General features: G+C 39.6%; 1 protein-coding gene across 4 annotated transcripts in view; it reads left to right on the forward strand.

Moving 5' to 3' along the window:
* Positions 1-17,508, forward strand: part of DISC1 (DISC1 scaffold protein) — a 187,191-nt gene that overhangs the window by 23,129 nt on the left and 146,554 nt on the right. The window lies entirely within an intron of this gene.

Here is a 17,508-nt window from a genome sequence, read left to right on the forward strand (position 1 = left end):
AAAAAGGGATACACTGTGTTTTCAGTTGTGGCAACAAGCTAGGAAGTGACTCAAGCTTATCCCCCTACAAAGCCATGGACAAATACCTTATTGCAAGCAGCTCAGGAATAAGGATACGTTTGTTTTTCCACCTTGCAGAAACACAGGCGAAATGCATGCTGCTTGAGCTGTTAGAGAACATGGTGTCTTCCAGGTTCATGTTAATGTTAATGCATTTATTTCTGGGATGAGGGAAGATGTTTTAAGGGCAACCACAACCCTCCATCATTGTTTAAGAGACAAGGGAATGCCTGTTTAGGTCTTCAGCTTGTTTCTTCCTAGTTTTTCATTTCTTTAGGTAAATCTAAAGATTTAGCTAAATCTTTGTCTTCCTCCTCCCCTTGAGCTTGAGAGGTGCGCAGCAGAAATGACTCTTGCTATTGCTTGGTTGCCTGTGCTGTGCTTCTGGAAGACCTGCCTTGGCATGGTTGGGGTGTTAGTGTAGAGGAGCTTCAATCAGGCATTCAGATAAGTGCATTTTTCCTACACTTTCTGGCAGTGCTGAGTGTGTTGTTTGTTCTGGGAGCATTTGGGGCTGCTCAGGGTGGAGGCCACCCCCGTGTCCCTCGTTGGTGCTCATTTTCTAGAGGTCACAGTGCTGTGAAACCTGCAGGGTGTTCTCTCTTTATGCTGTAGCTGTCATGGGTTTTTTCAAATTCAGATATTCCTCAGCTGTGAAATGGTTGTGTGAAATGCATATTCAGTGAGACAAATACCCTCAGTCCCAGTATAATTTTAAAGAGGAACCCTTGGGATGTTGTGTTTTATTGCTCTTGCTTCTTTTTAGGTGCTGAAATATTGGGAAATAAATCTCTTTTTTTAGGTGCTGAAATATTGGGAAATAAATCTCTTTTTTTAGGTGCTGAAATATTGGGAAATAAAATATTTTTTTTTCTGTATTTACTTGTGGTCTCCTCTTGATGGCCACATTACTGTATATTTTCAAAGCAGGTACTGTACCATGGGAATATAAGCATTTTTCCTTGCATAGCATATAGGAAAAATTGGTCTGTTCTCCAAGGATCACTTGGAGTGTTGTCATGGCTCATTATTCATGATGGAGCTTGACAGCTCCAAGGTTAAACACACTGCTGAATACAGGAGGAGGAAAAAAAAAAAAGACTGTGTATTTTGTGTCTGTGGGAGTTGTGCTTGCAGTGGGAGCAAGTGCATTTTGCTCGGTACAAATCTATTGCCCAAACATTTGAGAATCTTTTTCCTCTTCTTTGCTGCTTGTGCTTCTCTGCCTTGGCTGGTGCAAGAGGCAAGTGGATTGTTAACTGTCAGGACTGAGTCTTGCTGCTGAATTCCCCTACTGGCTCATGTGCCATCTTGTTTCTGTGCAAAAAGTTTCTGCAGAACTACTGATTCTTTTGAATTATGGTAATTATTTTTTAAAGAAATTTTTTCTTTGCAGATGCATTCCTTACAGCTGGTGAGGAATGCTAATTCCCCCATGCAATTCAGAGTTGGGGTTCTTCAGTGAAGGTCATTGAGCAGATCAGAGCAGCTCCTCATCCGTCCAACATGACAGAAAGAACACAAATGTTTATGCCTGTGGTGGCAAAATCTATCCTATCTCAGCAATAAGGATTCAAGTTGTAGATACATTTAATGTCATGTAAGCCTTCAGTTATTTTAGGTGAGCTCTCAAAGGATGAGCTGTGTCAATTAGTGAACTGCCATGGACTTGTGCACTGTGTGCTCTGCAGAAAAACAGTGTTTGCATGTTTTTTCTTTATTTTTTGTTCTTGCTTGTGTTCTTTAAGAACTCTTAATACCAATTGTCTTTTCCATATCTCAGGATCTGCAGGGCATCAAGAGCACCCTATGGTGTGTGTAGGAGTCTGAGTCTCATTTTGCATATTTTCCCTTAATCACAAGAATAGGAAGGGAAAGGAAAGACTTTGTAGCTGTTAGTCTCCTGGAGGTTTACACTATAAGAGGTGCTGTTGCTCACTTGAAGCAACTATTTGTTTTAAGTCAACTGCAGAGAGAGTAAATGAGGGAGAATCATGTTCAGTAATGCCTGGGTTGAAAATGTTAAGTGGCGCTCAGAGGAAGGCCTTTGCCACTTCTTACACTGGTACTTGCAAATACTGAACTTTGCAAAAACTCTGAACACCTGGCCAGATGTGTAGCTGTTTGGTATTTATGAGTTTCTTTTTGCAGTTTAAATTGGAGCAGTATTTTTCCCAATTTGAAGTACTATTTCTAATCACAGCTCTTAAACATGTAAACTAATTTGATAATCAAGCAGGTGGGTGGTGTGTTGTTCTTTTTGTTGTCTTTTTTGTTTGTTTGTTTTTTAATGTCTTTTTTTCTTGGAAGAGCTGTTTGTAGATGAGGGTTGGATAGAATCCCTGCTTTACTGTGCTTCTATTATTTTGAACAAAACTCCTTGCTTGACAGATGGCTGCTATAACAGGACACAGAAATGAAGGCAGCTTGGCTTCTTTCTGAGGAAGGACAGGGAATTTGAGAGAAGATATATCTGGAAATAACTCTCGAAGAACACATTACTTTGGACTGGACTTGTTTCAGTGTGGCATGTACCTTTGGAAATTGAATCTTCAAACCCAGCTGTATGTTTAGTGAAGCTGAGGCTGCTGACTAAATAAAAAGTGGTGAATGCTGGAGGAGCAGAGCTACTGTGACACAGGAGACTTACTGCAAGCTTGTAACTTGCACTTGCAGGCCACTGACTTGTCAGTGGGTTTGGGGTGGATGGAACAAATAGGGCTTTCTGTAGTGCCATGCTGTGAGAGCCTTGTTTCATTCCAAGCTTGTAGAAGCTTCCTCAAATCTATGGGTAAGTCTTCTAAGTGTCATTTTTCATTTTTATAACTTTGCTGTAAAGCTATTAAGAGGACGGGGGAAAAAAGAGCTTGTATAAATTCTCAAACCCAAATCTTTGTTACATGGATCTTGTTTATCTTGTCTTATTCTGATAAATTCAAATAACATCCCCAAAAGAGTTTGGAAGGTTAAGGATAGTAAGTGCTTATGTGAAGTATACACTAGACTTAAATTACCTTGCAACAAAACAGAGTCTTGCACCTCTACCAACGGACTGAAATGAAAAACAGGATTCTTTTTGCACATATCCATTTTTTGTTTGGTTACCAGTTGAAACTGTGGACTGAAATGCTGTTGTTCAAATGCTTCATCTTGGCTTCTGTCCACAAGCAGCAGTAACAACATTACTGATTATTTTTGTGCAATCTGTGCTAGGCCTATCCCATTTCTATTGTGCTTGGTTTTGTTTTATTTAATTGCAAAACTGAGCAGGAGTCACAATTTGAAGGTATGAATTTCCTTATCTTGCTGTCAGGTAGACAACTGGGAAAACCTTTTTTGATACTAAATAGTAGTGACCAATGCTTATGAGAGGGAGGTGTGCGATGCATTTCTGGGTATTTGACTTCTTGTATTGTGTTCTGGGTATTTGACTTCTTTAGTCATTACATGAGAAACACATGCATCTTCAGCAGGTTCTTGAAATTCTTTTCATGTGAATCCTTATTTTAGACCAGTTGTTCTGTTTCACATCAATGAGTGTCTTGGAGGTAGAACCAACTCTTGCTGTTGATCTAGTTATTCTCCACATTGAAAATGCAGTTTGTTTTTTATATCTCTAATTCCTTAGCCAGTATTGTAGCAGAAACTGCTGTAGTTGTGCAGTATCATGCTTAAACTGTGCAGCCTAAATATTTTGAGGAAGCCATATTTTATGGGATTTATGGGAGAAGGTAATATTTTATGGGATTCTGCTATGCTCTTGTATTTTAATCTTAGCCAGAGTGAAGAGGTTCAGCTATGTCTTGTGTTTCTGAAGCTGCTTGATGAGAGGGAAATTGCTGGAGTTCTGGCATCCAGAGTGCTTGGAAGCTTTCTCTGCTCCTGGCCATCTGCTGTCTAAAACCGGCACTGCCGGCCACCCTCCTAGGGCAACAGGGCTCTGTTTCTCAGCCCATGATGCAGCCAAGCTGTTCCCAGACAGCCTGGCTAGTCTTTCACAAACAAACAAGCAATGACAAAAATACGAACAAAATAAGCAATTATGGGTAATTAAAGATCTTGCTGAATTGCTGTTTGAAGCATTGGGTTCTGATGGGTGTAGCTTGGGAGAAGTGTTGATGTGCTATCTGGACAGTACCCACTGAGTGAATGACATGGCTCTCCTGATACCCAGCCAGCCCATCTGCTTACTTTGCACTTGAAAACAAATTTTATATTCAGGACAGACTTATCTTTCCCCAGCTATTTAGAGATATTAGCTCCAGATAAGAAAACTGTGTTTCATTTGCAATATGACCACTGGAGACAGCATGGCTGTAAATTCAACCAACAACTAGACACTGATTTTGTTGCCCTTGTCTTACACTTTGGATATAAAAATTCTAAAGGAAGGGGGACACCTGCTCTTTTCAATTGTTATCTGCTTAATAAATGACTAAACATGGGCAGAAAATTGTAGATGTCATGATAATGCAATTTCTTTGTGAATTTGGATTAAAAGGATGCTGAATGAACGTGACTACCATTTGAAAGCAAACATGAAAATCTTTCAGTGTGAGACTTCTGTGGGGAAATGATAATGCTCTTTACTGATTCTTGAATAGTGTCTAGTCAAATTCCTTAATAGGATGTTTTTTTGGAGATCTCTGCAGCCCTTCTATTGCTTTCCAAACTCCCCTGCAAAGTGGGATTGCCTCAAGTCAATTAGCCTCTGCTTTATCTTCAGATTTCCCTCCTCTCCTCCATGTCCATCTGTCCAGGTCAAGCAGGCCATGCTGGGGTGTGTTCATTGTTCTGCAGATGTGTCTGTGCTCTCTGATGCTTCACTGCCTTTGGCATATGCAAGCTTCCGTGAGTTTCTTTCTTATCATTAGCGTTGGAAAGGTAAAAGTAGCCAATGTGGTGTTTCACGGAGATCTTTAGTGCTCTTAGGACAGCGATAAGTTTGTGGAGGCATTAATTAATGAAAACAGCCAAGTGTGGAAACTTCAAATTCCTAGCATTCTTATACAATAGCATTGTTGGACAAAGACAGTGAGGCCATAGGAAGTGTTGACTGTGGGACCATCCTAACTGATGTCAGGTAATGTGAGTTTTAGACTTGCTTACCTATTTAATACCAGTCAGGATTCCTGTGACTGGGACATCTTTGTGCTCACTGAGATTTTTTTAAAGTGTGAAAAAAGTAGATGAAATTCATAAGTTGAATTGGTTCAATGTTTGGCAAAGTTGGAAACAAAACAAGGTGGGATGCTGTTATTTGGAGTTATAATTCCAACATGATGTTGGAACCACATACAAATGAAGATGTACAGCATTTTTTGCTTAGATCACAGCAGAGTGTGCTATTTATCTGATTTATTTTTGGGTATTCATTTGGGTGTGCCTCTGGCACTGTCCTGTGCCCCTGTATGCCTCCCTGTTAATGACTCCCTGGAGAAATAACATCTTGGAGAAAAGGCTTTAGCCCTGGACTTGCTAGAAGCTGTCCAAAAGTCATTCAGCTTCTTGAGAAACTCACAGGAAGTACAGAACAGGACCCATTTGGGTTTATATGTGCTGTGTGCTGTGCCTTGTACTGGTGCCAGGGAGTGTGTTAAATATTGGCATTTGGGCTATTGGTCTCAAAAATAAGACCTACTTAGAAATGAGTGGGTTTTTATCTGATTTATTTTTTTCAATGTTTCTATGTTGTCCTAATACCCAACCCTAAACTTGGAATAGGTTGTTCTAAGATCAGGACTTGCAATATCTAAATTTCAGACATTTCAACTTCTTCCTCTTGCCTGAAGAAACTTTCAAGGGGCGTGGTGCAAAGAGATACCAACTGATGAGTTCTGCAAAGCTTGTGTACTTGAGTTATACTGAGAGAGAACATGCGGGAGACATCTCAAATTGGACAGGAGTAACAATATCACTTCACTACTTAAGCACTCTTCAGCAAATGTGTTTGTAAGACTTGTGTCTAACTCTAGGATTTCAGTTGTGCAAAATATGTGGGAAATTTTTCTTTGTTTTCTTCCTTTTGTGTTGTGAGGCATATGAGATCAGTTTTTAGCTATGGGTGCAGATGTTGGCCTTCTGGAGTTAAATACTCATTCTCAGTGTAGGATTTTGCAGGGCCATGAATTCCAGACAAAGTTTGTCATGGGGAAATATCTTTAGCAGTCTGACCATAATTAGATAAGCTTTTAGAAGAGTTGTCATGCCTGAAAGTTTGTATTACTGTTCTGACTTAACTAGGTGTCCTGGCTGACTAGCTAGCAGGACAAGCCTTGTGCTGCCTGCTTTGTGGTGCTGGGATAAATGTGTGATAGGCAATAGCATGGTGCTGTGGTGTGTGTGAGGGGAAAAGACAGTTGTAGCTTTGCTTTACAAATCAGTAGACTCCATGCTTGCCTTTGAAACTTCACAGTGAGAATATGATATTTGCTTCTCTAAAACTGCCAGTTTGGTATTTTGTAGTAGCTGGTAATTGATAATGTCAAGTAATGTCAATTGATAACTTGCTTCATTAAATCTGAATGACCAAGAGAACATATAGATAACTAAAATCACTATCTAGGAAGGATTTCTTTTTATGAAAAACAAATACTGATCACTTATTAGAAAATTGGAAATTCAAAAGCAAGTAGTTTGGAATTTTCCATTGTGCATACAAATAGCAGTAAAACAAATGTTCCTGGAATAAAAAGTATTTTTAGAAACTTCTGGAGGAACTTGGCTAATAAAAAGTCTTCTGAAAATACAGGTGGAAAAGCTGGTGTCACTAAATGGGGTAATTTTTTTTTCAGCTTTGGTTTTCCTTATAGAGGTGAAGATCAGCTATGCAGTCATGATCTATTGCTTTTAGAGTGGTGGATAATTTGAAATGAATAATGGCATAAAAAAAGGACATATAAATGGGATTGTGACTATCAGTCCAATTCTGGAACTTAATTCTACTCTATCTGTTTTTGAAGCAAATTATTTTTAGTCCTAAGAGCTTTATAATTTTAAAGTGAAATGTATGTTTAAAACTCCCTCAAGCAATACAACCTGTAAGTGAATTTTGTTTGTGTTATCAAATGAGCATGAAATGCCCTCATGTATTTTTCATTTTTAGTAAATAAAGCATATGATGTAATGGGATAACTTTTGGCTGCACTTCTGCACTGGGCTGAAGCTGGGCTCTTTTCAGTCTGAATACTGAGTAACAGCAAGAACTTTCTCAATGGGAGTAATCTGAAATTAAATAGTTTTCTTAATCATGAGCACATAGGAATATAGAGAGAAAAGGTTGGTCCTGTACGCTATAACACAGGGCAAAGCCTACTAGTAGGGTTATTGCTGAAAAGTCCTAATCTGTCAAATACCACTCAAGGGGAACTGCTTTCTCAATCCTTCATCTGAGCAAGAATCAAACTGGTGAACTGGAGGAAGAAAGCTCAATAGCCCATTAGTTCTTGTGTTTACAGGTTTGAGAAAGTGGCCCTGGTGACTAAAGGAAGCTACACTGACTCTGACCTCCTTCACATGTGTACAGGCAGTTAGCTGCTGTTCTGTATTCACAGGCCAAATGCCATGCTTTGTTGCCCATGTTCACAGAGAATCTGCTGTCCTGGCCTTTCCAAGAACAAACAAAAGGAATAAATCAAACAGCTCAGCTCTTTTAAGTACATAGCTGTAATTAAAATCAAACTCAAATTAATATTGAAGTGCAGGGCTCTTGGTTTGAAATATTTTAATTACTACCTTTATGTGGTGGAGAAAACACTTTTGAGCAAGAACTGAAATAGCCCCATTTACAGGTAGGCTTTAACAGCTGGTTATTCTGGTGCTGTCTAATAATAATGAAAATAGTGAGGAGTTCTGAACAGAGAGATTCAGGTCAGGCTCTTTTGCTTGCCTTGCAGAACCTAGGGTAAGAAGACTCAACATGTGTGTGTAAAGAACCCAAAACAATTAATAATGTTGTGTAAAATGACAAGATCTTCTGAAGATACTAAGGAGGATAAAAACAAGAATTATTTGGGGAAAAAAAAATCCAAAGTAGAATTACTTCAGAATTAAAATTTAATTCTGTTTCAGAGCAATGTGCCTGCAGAAGCACTGCTACTAGATTGGTTTTCTGATATAATTATTCTGCCATCACAAATCTCATATCTGCTTGTAGAGAAGTCTGAGCGTTGTGCAGTTTTATATTTCCTGTCTCAGGTGCTTGTTTCCCCACCTGCAACTCCCAGGACTTACTATGAGGAATACATAGGATGCTGTTATCTGTTATTTCATTTTTTTTTGGAACATTTTTGAAAACAATCATGACATTCCAGGTAAGAAGGAGGAGAGAAATCTGTCAGAGAAACAATCTTTACTCCCTATATCATGCAGTCTTGCCACTTTGCTTGTTGAGTGAACTTACCCTTTACTTTATACAAGAGGTGTTTCTCTCTGCCCTGCTCCTGCTTTCAAAATACTTAGGCTTTTTCTACCTATAAGTGTTATACTGACTGACCCACTCAGGCTGCATATATTGTGGCAGCCTTACATGCTAAAATTATTTTATTGTTATTGCTCCTCTCAGAGGGACAAAAAAAAAAGACAAGAATTCCTTTCCTTCTCAGTCAGGAAAGGAGAAGGCGAGGCTGCCTGTCTGTGTGTGAATGGCTAATGCCTCACCAGTGCAAACAGATGGGAGTTACTTGGGAACAGTGTGGGCAGCAAAGCAGCTGAGCTGTGTTTGACTTACTTTCTTTACTTGTGACACACTTGTTTGTTGAGTGTAGGAAAAAAATCATTATGTCAAAAAAAGTGAAACAAAGCTTTTTTGGCTGGTTAAAGTGTCCTGAAAAATGCTGCTTTTGCTCAGATGAGGAAAAAACAATGAATTATTTCCTGTTTAAGCCAGTGCTGAGCTCTGTGCTGAGTGCAAGAGGTCATGTGAGGGCTAGAATCCATCAGGGGGATAATGTAGCTGGTTCTGCTGGACAGGCATCTTCTGGGCTTGAAGGAAGCTTGTCAAACTTGACATTTGACTTTCACAGGCCTCTTCTGAGAGGTTTCTTGTACCTCCATGCATGCTCCTGTAGCTGGGACTGTGCCATTAGTGATGTTTGCCACATTTCCTGGCCTCCCTTGGGTGCAAGCAAACAGCATTTTTTCTTCTGTCTCTCTGAAGTTAGTGGCCAAGTTTGTCTTGCATGTTGTTAATTTGTTTAGAAGCCCTTTTTTTGCCTGCTTTTATTTTATAATGTACAATTCTTTAATAGAAACCTCCTTGCCAATGTCTATTATTGCTCAGAGGGAATGCTGATAACAGCAACTAATAGTGAACTGAATGATTGCTTACAAAACCAGTTTTGATTTCTGAAGTTAGAAGGGATGGAAAATTAGTTCTTCAGGGAAGTGTGCCCTTCTTGATTCAAAACACTCCTGGCTCTCCCTTTCCTAAGAGGTAACCTTTCCTCTATTTGCATTAGAAAAGGGAACTTCTGTGCTCCCACTTCCCTGCTCTGGAGTCCTGTGCCGCCTGCCCTTCTCTACACTTCCCCTAATCCATTCTTTCTGTAACAGAAGTGGGTAGGTCAGTGGCTTGTCTGCCTTCCCCACTCCTGGAACAGGATCCTAGGAGCCATTGTGCTCTTAGCCAAGAGTCATGAGGGGTTTTTGAATTTTTTTCATGTAAGGCAGATGCCTTATGGGTTCACATTTCTTTGTCTGTAGGAAGATCTAAGGAGTTTGGATGGTTGGTTGGTCAAGTATGTATAGTTGGTGCCTATTACACCTGAGGAGTGTCTTCTTTCTCATGCTTTTTTTGCACAATCTTAATTTCTTCTCCCCTATCCATTACAGAATTATACTTCATATCTGCCCAGAATTGTCAAAGTCCCTTTTTAATATCCAAGATTAATCTGTCTTGTAATGCAACAGCACACAGTATTCCTGATATCTCCAATGCCTACTTAAAAGAAATATTGCCGAATGTTACCTGGGCTGCAGAGCTTTTTAAGCACCCTTGGGAAAGCAAAGAAAGCTTTTTTACAGCCCTGTTAGGCAATCAAAAAGGTTCCCTTTACCAAAGTAGACTGGATAACCTTTGAAAAAATGAAGAAAACAGTGTGAAATACTAGATTTTTTTTCCTCAGTTCTCATCTGCAGGCCAATTGACTCTTGACAGTTGGAGGTCTTTTTTGAAGTGACGTGTATTGCACGAATCTATCATCTTGGCTTCCAAGCAAGTAGACAAATGATACTGGGGTCAGTTAAAAGTCACAAAAAGTACCAGTCATCCCTTCTATGCAAAAGGGTTTAAAGTAACAGCCCAAACCTACTTGCAATAGAGAGATAGAGACTTCCTTGATGTTAATATTCTGCTCAGCCAAGATTAACTAACTGCTGCAAACTTCCTTTGAAAGTTAGGATGAAGCTGGTGCTATACTTATTTCCAGTCAAGGAATGTTCTTGGGAGCTTGGGGTAAGGTCAAAAAGTTGAATGAATATTTCATCACTGCCAACTCTTGTGAAGTTCATGACTGTCCTGCTTTACTGCTTTTTCCCACTTTACTCAGGACTTGTCAGGCCACACCTGGAATACTGAGTTCAGTTTTTGTCCCTGCTACACAAAAAAAGATGTGGACAGGCTGGAGAGGGTCCAAATGACTGTAAAGATGACCAGAGGACCGAGAGCCTTCAAGGCGAGGAAAGGCTGAGAAAACTGGATTTGTTCAGCCTTTAGAAAAAAAGGCTTAGGGGGAGACATTGTCACCATGTGACTGTATTTAAAAGATGGCTACAAAGAAGATGGAAAGTCTCTTTTTGCAAGGAATCTCATGAAAAGACAAGGGGTAACGGGCACTAATTACTCCTAGTGATACCAGTTGGATGCAAGGAAAATTTTTCACAATGAAACCAATCAGTCATTGGAATAATCTCCTTAGGGAAGAGGGGCATTTCCCAGGGTTGCATATCTTTAAGGTTTGGCTGGGCAGGGTCCTGGGCTGTCTTGTCTAGACTGTGCATCTCTGAGAGAGGTTGGATCAGGTGATCCCCGAGGTATTTTCCAACCAGGTATTCTATCACTGATTCTGCTCCCTTCTTTTGGTGAGGAGCCTAATTTGGCCTCAAATATCTGTTAGAGAAACATCCAGTAGATCTGGGGTATGTTTAGCAGCATTATGATGTAGTGAGTGCTGAACTGCCTGTGCATAGTCTTTGTGCAGGTGGTGCTCTTGCCATGCTTGGTTTTTGGTCAGTATTTAAATGGCTCTTTCTTTATTGCTCAGCTGCTTCCAAGCATAAGCAGCTGCTTGTTACTGCAATCCGTGGGGATGACCATAGAGGACAAGGAAGTAATTAGCACTTCCTTGTTCTCTATGGTCATCCCCACGGATTGCAGTGACACCAGTGGGACATGTGGATCTGTCAGAACTGCTGTCTCTGGGTGGATTTTGTCCTCTGGTGTTTTGTACTTTTTCATTTAGAAATACTCTGCTTGGGGTCCCTTCCTGGCAAAAGGGCTGTCCATTTGCTTACTGCCTTAACCTCGGCCGTGAGGAGTTGCCAGGGCTCCTACTGTGCAAATTCAGCCCCAGCAGATGCTGTTTTAGAAATAAAGCCAAACTAAGAAGGGAGAAGAAGTCACAGAGCTAGAAGATGTCTTAATATCTGAGTATCTTAACCCTTTGTTTAGATGATAAGCAATTTAAAGAGTCATGTTAAGTACAAGAACAAATAATGGCTTGTTTAATTTCCAAAGGAAAATTTGGGAAACTGGTGGAGTGACCAGGAATGCCTGAACTGAACAAGAGATGCTTTGCTTCTTATAACAGAATTTCTTTCTGACTTTTTAAAATCTTTATGCTAATTCTCTTGTTTAATAACAGTGGAAGAAGAAGGTGAATATGATGACTGTGCAAATCATGTGGCATCAGGGAGAACTTCTGTAGAATTTTTGATTTAGAAACAAAGGCTTTTGATCATTGGTGAAGCTCAGTAACCAGGATATAATGTAGGAGATAAGGCAGATGTACTGAGGGAAGTATTCAATAGAGGAGTTTTTTAAAAGAATAACACTGGAATTTTACTTTCTTTGAAACTTTATGCAAATGCTTTGTTGCATTTTTTATTATACTCTTTTGTGTATTTGACACATTGCCTATTGAACCTGGTTTTACCTTCTGCCTAAATGGGTTTAAAAAAGTTATTTCTGGAAAGTTTTTTTTGAAAGTTGGCGTGAAGGGATTTTGTCTGAGGGTTTATTTCTAAATGTTCATTGGATAATTGCATTAAATATAAGACACAGCATCCTGGTAATTCCTGGAGCTTGCTGAAAGAGTTCTGCAGGATTTCCCAGCACCAGAGGTGGATGAAGTATTGCAGAGGCTGGTGGGCTGCCCTGTAGGCTTTTCTCTCCATCCTTTGAAGTGTTGAAACATCCAGTTGTCACTGCTGCAGGCAGGATCCTGTGCTGGATGGACCCTGGTCTGATCTAGTTTGGCAATTCTTGTCACTTCAAGAATTTGTTTCTTGGTTTCTTCTGCTGGTGTAATATACCCATGTTTTGTTGAATGTACTTATTGTGCTGGCAAAGGTATAAGGTAGCATCTGTGAACTTTTCTTTTTAGTCTTTTGTAAAGCAAAATATTTTTTTTTCCTGCAACTTAAGCTCATGTAACCACTTCAGCCTGTGCATCTGAGAATCCCACTGGCTTCAGTGGATATCAGTTTCTTTAGGTTCTGGATCTATAGGCTTTCACCTCTTTGGATTGCAGACAGCTGGCCTGGGGCAAATTTTATTTACACAGTATGCATCTATTTGATGAAACCTCTGACTAAACAAATAATTTCTTTCAGAATGGGGGTGCTGGGTGGTATTCTCCAGAATATTGTTTTGTGTCAATGCAGTTACATCTACACATTGAGGGACATTAATCAAATTGTGCTTCATTAGCATAAAAAACTTAAAAATTATATTTTCTGTCTCTTACTGAGAAGCTGTTTTCTTTTGGGTTTTCTTTACTGCAGCTGCTTTATTGCAGCCTAACATTCTGATCCTGCCAGCATTCATTGTGCTTGTCACTGAAGAAATCATTGTGGCTTTCTAAGGTCTTGATAGTGTTGTTATTGAGTATATTTGAATAACTACTTGAATTTGACACAGTTAGGAAACCTGCCAGAGGGTAAAACAAACATCACTCCTATTCTTGCATGTGGCAGCTGAAGTGGCAGTGAAGAGGTTTGAAGAATGCCATCCTGTCCCTTTGCCAGCTTCCAGCCTTCTCTTCCCTGTGGAAGTGAAAACCTATGAAAGGAAATACATGTTACTGTGCTATACTGGATATTTTCTTTTCAATGAAGAGATAATAATGGTTTGTACAAGGGATATGTGGCTTCAGATACCTGTTACTGTATCCCTTAAAGTACTTACTGACAGGATGGCCTGATTCTGTTCTTTCTGGAGATTTAATTTCCCTTCTCATTCTGGAAACATTCAGGTAGTTAATGTTTATTCTGTGTCTTAGGGAGAGAGTTGCAGCTGTCTCTGGTTAACTTCCTTTTTCTTCAACAGAATGTTGTTTCTTTTTGTTTTAATCTAAAGCTTGCTTAGCATGCAGGCAATTTTTAGTTCTATTCAACTGGTATCTGGAAAGTCTAATAAGACCTAACCTGCTTTGCAGTAAATCTGGAAAGCCTGTGCTTAACAATCACGGTATTGATTGCATGATTATTTTATTTTTGCTTGTTTTAGAGTTAACTCTAAAATATTTCTACCATTCTTCCCACTAACTGCCAAATTTCTTCCAAACTTGTCTTGATGATACATGATCTGAATCTTAGGCAATAGTGCTGAATTTTTAATCTTTTGTTAGTAATGGAAGCTGAGAATAAACTGAGTTGTGTATGAATTGAGTGGGGGAGGAATGTAGTGAGTTGAGGAGAACCTGGACATCTTCATTTCCCTTCTCTTCCATCATTGCACAGTACTACTCCAGGTTTCCCTGGGTGACCAGGGTCAGGTGTCTGTGTAGGCTGGGTTTTTGATCACTTAGCCTTAGGATTTCAGCTCCAGCATTAAAATGGCTTGATGCTAATTTATGTATTTGTATATGTTAATTTTATGTTTTACAACATACTGTGATGTTACAAATGATTAAGTGCTGTTTTTAAGAAGAAAAAGGTTTTGATAAGACATGACTATGGAACTAAAATAAAAAAAAACCCCAAACTCATAACAAATTTCCTTTTTTGATTTGTTTTGTTGTAGTCTACATAATCTTATTTGCTTTTTGCTATTTTAACTTTAGGCAAGGTATTTCAGTCTGCTTCAGGTGAGCTGTCCGTAAAATGGGCGTATCATCACTTGCCATACTACAGTCCTTTGAGTTCTAATTAAATACTCCAAATCCCACTGACCTCCAGTCATGAAATGACAGTAATGTTAGTTTGTCATGTCATAGGAAAAAAAGAAGTACTTGAACTTTTTTTTCCCCCTCTATGATGTAGATTACAACAAAGTTATTTTCTGTAGTAGCAGTTATTGGATGGAGTGACCTTTTCCAATCTAGACACTGATGTAGTGGAAGGGACATTTTTCCACTTGACCTTTATGCAATGTGTCAGCTTTTCCTGTAGCACCAAATGAGTTGCAATTGACAGATTTGATGGAGCACTAACTTGATGGGAGCTTATTGTTTGGAAGCAGTTATGTGTGGAAATGTGAAGCCACTAGTAAATAAGGTGATAAAAGTCATTTGCATGTCTTTTATCACTGAGAAACCACTTGCTTAGAAATGACTGCTGCCTAAATTGCAACTTGAATGCTGGTTAACTGAGATTCCAGTAAACCTTATCAAACAGTGATATTTCAGAGTAAAATCTGTTGGCCTATTTTTTATTTCTGCATTGCTTTGTAACCAAATAACAATGGTTTTCTGTATTTTAATCCTGCTACTTGCTTTATAAAAAGAAAAGAGGAATAAAAGATAAACAGTTTTCAGTGTATAACAAGGAAAGCAAGTCTTTGAAGAGGGTGGCCACACGTATGTGTGTGCATGTGTATAATAGCTTTCTGGGTTATTTATTAATATGTTACAGAAATAGTGGCCAGATATTATTTGGGAAGAGAGAAGTTCTGGTTGTGGAGAGGAGTGGGGAGCTACAAACACACTCTAGGGTGAGGGTGGTAGAGAGCATAAAGAGAACCATAAAAGGAGAACCAAACCACCCTGCCCCACTGCTGCAGCTAGGAAGTGCAGAAGACAGCTGCTCTTCTCATCTGTTAAAATAAAGTAGGGAGAAGATTGTGTCTGTTGAGGAGAAACTTAAAAGCAAAGACTCAAAGTCAGTTAATTCAGGTGTCTGGTTTTAATCCAGTATCTCTTTCTGCTCTGGTGGAAGGCTCTTATACTCCCCATAAATAAAATAATTCCACCTCCAAAATGGATAAGAAAAAGTTGTAGTGGAGCTCAGGATCTACCTGAGACTACCTAAGTAATGAATTATTGTGGCTTTTTAAAACCATTGAGCAGCAGAAAAGAGAAAAGAGCAACAAATGCCATCTGTCTGATCTACAAATCTTACCACAGTTCTTAAGCTGTCTGTTGAGGTAAAGTGAAAAGGAGCTCAATGGGTGTGGGAGGGGAAAGCAGCTCAGGTCTCTTTTGTTGGATTTGCAGGAGATATTTGGAAGGGGGGAAAAAATTAGAGGTTGCTGTTAACAACAGACACATTAACATATTATTTGTTACTTCAAAGACAATCTTTTCAAACAATTTCAATAGCAGGGGATGCTCCTGGACAGAGTCAAGGTGGAAGGCTGGATAGAAATGTTTATTTTGCTGTGGTAAAAACAGGTTGTGTGGGTGTACTGGCACAGAGTGAAATTCGCAGCAAGATTCACTATTATAGCAATGCTTTTTGATTGTAATTCACAAAGAAAGTAGAGATTAGTTAATATGGAGCTATAATTTGTAGTTAATGCATGCCACAAAAAATAGCAGGTTTCAATGCATTTACTTTATGTGCTGCAGGAGATGTTCTGCAGGGGCTGGAAGCAGAACCTGCAGCAGAGCTGCAATTCTGGGGTCTACAACAGGATCACACTTGAAATATGTTCTGTATTTTGTATGTGGATTCCTATAAAAATTAGAGATCTCTCATCCTTTCTGGTGCACCTGCTTTTCTGTGCCCCTTTTGGAGAGATGGCAATATCCAAATCCTTCTCCCCAAGCTCCATTTCTAGCTGTGCATCCATCAGACTCCCACTTTGCTCCTCTTTCCCCTTCCCACCTGCCTCTGTCAACATAGACAGTGGTCTGGCAGCTTTCATTTCCAGCCCTGGAGGCTCTGCTGAACAGTGGGAGATGCTGCTGGGGGCAGTGACACTTCATGGGCTCAGGCTGTGTAAGGCAGTGAGCCTGTATGTAAAATTGTCAAGTCTTGTAGCTTGAAGTGTGAGGACCAGTGATGGTACCTTGGCACTGCTGCATTCCACTCCGGTTGGGCATTTGAGTGGCTCTTCTGAGGATCTGAATGCTGGAGGAGGTTGGGCTTCTTGCAGTGGCTGTCATTGGGTGGTCACTGCTGTTGTCTCATTCATAACTGCTTTGCTGAAGGGCACCAAAATACAGTTTAAGAGCTGTGGAACTTCCTTAGAGACCCTTTGTTCTTCCCCCGCTGACCTCCTCCTGTGCAGCTCTACCCTCTGTCCAGCATGCTTGAGGAGTGGTTCTTACATCTAAAACACTTCCAGGAGCTCAGAGCCAGGATGAAAGGAATATTGTAAATGTAAAAAGTTGAAGTGCATATGAGAAAAGAAGGAATGTGGGGAATAAGGATTTAAAAAAAACAAAAAACAAAAAAACCCACCAGGATCCCAGTTGTTAAAACAGGAAAGATGATGGGCTTCATCTGCTCTTGAAATGAGAAGATTAAGAGGTGACTCCAGTGGGTGACAGTCTTTTATATGGAACAGTCTGCAAAGCTCAAATTATGAAAGGGTTAATACAAGGTTTCTTTTGCAAGGAGCAGTTCAGGTTGTGTAATTACACCTATCCTTTTGTCTGAAGATCTCACACAGGTGTTAATTAAGCCTAATGAGGCCCCTATGGAGCAGTTGTTGCTATCTCTGTTTTTACAGACAGAGGACCTAGAAGCTGAAGGAAAATAAGGTTATTGGTAATGCAGCACTGTAGAGTTGGTGTTCATGGGAGAATACCCACTGTGACTTGAAGCCATCTGGCACAGGCATGGCAGAACCAACCCATTTCATCAAACCTTGCCTATGGTATATCCCAAATGTTTTCTCTTTGCATTAAAATGTAGGTATGTGTAGGTATGCATAAAAAGAAACTGTGGACTAAGAAAAATTACTATTTCTAGATGGGCTGTCTTCATTATGCCTGTAGCTACTCCTGGGTTTTCCTTTTTTTTTTTTTTTTTTTTTTTTTTTTTTTTTTTTTTTATTTTTGG

This window comes from Passer montanus, unplaced genomic scaffold (genome assembly GCF_014805655.1).
Source record: "Passer montanus isolate IOZ18808 unplaced genomic scaffold, ASM1480565v1 scaffold2, whole genome shotgun sequence".
Lineage (NCBI taxonomy): Eukaryota > Metazoa > Chordata > Aves > Passeriformes > Passeridae > Passer > Passer montanus.